Below are 3,219 nucleotides of genomic sequence, written 5' to 3' on the forward strand. Positions count from 1 at the left end.
AATACGTTTTTTTAATATTTTTATTTTTCAAAATGAAGATAAACATTCTTTTTAAATCTAAAATATACTCTCTTTCATTTTCTACAATGCTCTTGTAGACTTGCAAGGCCCCTCTTCCAAAATTCACTTATTCTATCTCATCTCCCCATCACCCCTTCGGCTCACTTTACCATATCACCTATAATTGAGTCTGTAATGAAAAATAGTCCTCCACTACTGTTCTGACCTCGTCCACAGAATTCATATTTTTCTGTCCAAATGATTTTGAAGACTGCGGAATAAATGATAAACAGATGGGGCAATGTCCAGTGAATACGAGGGATGGGGCATCGTTTCCCATTCAAAACTATTCCAGCCTTGCTGTATTTGGGCGAGCATTATCCAGATGAAAGAACACCATTCGTCTTGAAACCAAAGATCGTTTTTCTTCCAGAGCTGACTTAACTCGCTCAAGCTGCTTGCAGTTGATTTACTTTGTTATTGTTTGGTTTTGGTTTAAAAGTTCCAAATGGATTAAACCTTTCATATCTTACCAAGCAGGTAACAACACCTTACGTGCGTAAAAAACCATTTTAGCCTGGGCGGGGGGCGGTGCTTTGATATTTTTATAGAGAAACCATTTCTCGTCACGAGTCCGAAAAAGGTTCATTCGCGAAAAGTGATAGCAAAAGAGGACACACATATACTCTCTGCGACTTTGTTCAACCAGGGTTTGTAGGACGTTAGTTTCTGGCTCGGAATTTCTGGACCTACTTTTGACACTGGCTTACACTTGTTGTCTGATCCCCATATACTGCATTAATATTCTTTGCACTTTCGGTTGTGTTGTTGCTTGTTTGAACTCATAAAGCAAAATATGCCGAATATGATCCTTTGTCACGTCCATTATAGCTTTGAAAAATTAACTTAAAATCGAACTGCACTGTTGAAAACTTGCAGTAAGAATATAGTACAAGGTATAATTACTACCTGCTTTTATAGCAAGTTGATGTAGGGAGTTTATCCCGTCATCCTCCGAATTCATGCAATTGAAGAAACTGCATTAGTTATGGGATGACTCAAATTGATATATATTTCCTGTTTGTATCTGGTTTCTAGGATTCTTTATGTGAAATTGTGTCTTGGAAGAAATTTTGTTGTCTGGGGAGAATCGTTCTGCTTTAATATCTAACAGGCTCAATTTGCACTCATTTTTTTGTATTCCAACAATTTGTCTTCTTTTTGAATCCTTGTACATGGATGTTATCTGTCCGTGTCTGTTATCGGAGCTGCGTTCTTTTTCCCTTTGAGATTCTATGTGTGTGTGTGTGTGTGTGTGTGTGTGTGTGTGTGTACACCAGCGTGCTTATATATGCAAATATATATGTTTGTATGTGTGAATGTATCATCTTCATCATCATCATCATCATTTAACGTCCGGTTTGACTGAGGACTGGCAAGCCAGATGGCTGCACCAGGCTCCAATCTGATCTGGCAGAGTTTCTACAGCTGGATGCTCTTCCTAACGCCAACTACTCCGAGGGCCAGTCAGACGGTCCTGGCAACGCCACACTCTAATGGTGTTTTTTACGTGCCACCTGCACAAGGAGCCAGTCCAGCGGCACAAGCAACGACCTCGTTCGAATGTTTTTTTTCCATGTGCCACCGACACAAGTGCCAGTAAGGCGATGCTGCTAACGATCACAATCGAATGTTGCTTTTTACGTGCTACTGGCACGGGAGCCAGTGAGCGGCCCTGGCAACGATCACACTCGAATTTGATTTCGATTTCACTTGCCTCAACAGGTATTCGCAAGCAGAGTTTAATGTCCAATGAAAGAAAGGTACGCATAATTGGGCAGGTTACACCTCTGTCATAGGCAACGGATTATGGTCTTAGGTCTCGGTCACTAGTCATTGCCTTGGTGAGGCCTAATGTTTGACGGTCGTGCTTCACCACATCATCTCAGGTCTTCCTGGATCTACCTCTTCCACAAGTTCCTTCAACCGGTAGGGTGTGACACTTCTTCACACAGCTATCCTCATCCTTTCTCACCACGATGCTTCTTAGGTCCAACTTTACTCTCAAGGCGCTTACACTCTGTCATGTATGCACATTGACATTACACATCCAGCAGAGCATACTGGCTTCATTCCTTGCAAACTTACGCATGTCCTCAGCAGTCACGGCCCATGTTTCACTGCCATGTAGCATGTCTGTTCGCACACATGCGCCATAGTCTACCTTTTACTCCGAGCGAGAGGCCCTTTGTCACCAGCAGAGGTAGGAACTCTGAACTTTGCCCAGGCTATACTTATTTTAGAAGCTACACTTTCAGAGCACCCACCCCAGCTACTGACTTGGTCACCTAGGTAACGGAAGCTATCAACAACGTCTAGTTTTTCTCCCTGGAATGTGGTAGAAGTTGTTCTGTGCACATTTTCAGTGTTTATTGCTCCTGAGCATCTGCTACATACAAAACCTATCTTCCCTGCTACCACCGTTTTTACAGTCCTTCCAAGATTGTTTCTTTTCTCTAATAACCCTGTCAACAACATTGTTCTACCACCATGTTACCTTGAGTCGAGAGGGTGCTTTGCACCATCCACAGATTTGGTCAGTGGCCCTCAGCAGGTTGTCCCTGAGAAACCTCCAGCTGTCTTCCACATCATGTGATGCTATATCCCCTTCTATTTCGTCAAAGACTTCGAGTAATACATCTGTAGTGAAACTACCTACCGCCATTAGATACAAAACTGCTATCGCCATTCTTCTCATTTAAATATAAATAAACGCGAGCGTAGTAGAGAACCCATTCCTTGTCATCACGTGACTGATCATTATTCGAATCGGCAACTTCTTCGAACCGTTCCCGCCAGAACGCAAACTGACCAATCACGGCCCCTAATAAGGTCACGTGATAGAGTAAAATTCTGAAGCCATTGGGAGCCGATAGTTTGTTATAAATAGCTTTAACTCGGAGGCCAAATTCGTCTCGGTCCAGTTTCTCTATAGAGACTGTTCCGTGTACCACACGACAGCAGCAGCAACAATTAGCCAGCGACCACTTCAACAGCTTCGTCCAGCCAACGATGACCACTGCCGTCGCCATATCAGCAACACGTTTCTACGACTACTACCAAGCAGCCTCAATCACCACCAGCGTCAACACGACTTACTATGTACACCAAACCAAACCTCCGCGGCACATCTCTCTCTTCGATTCTGTTAGGTGACTT

This window comes from Octopus bimaculoides, chromosome 12, assembly GCF_001194135.2.
Source record: "Octopus bimaculoides isolate UCB-OBI-ISO-001 chromosome 12, ASM119413v2, whole genome shotgun sequence".
NCBI lineage: Eukaryota > Metazoa > Mollusca > Cephalopoda > Octopoda > Octopodidae > Octopus > Octopus bimaculoides.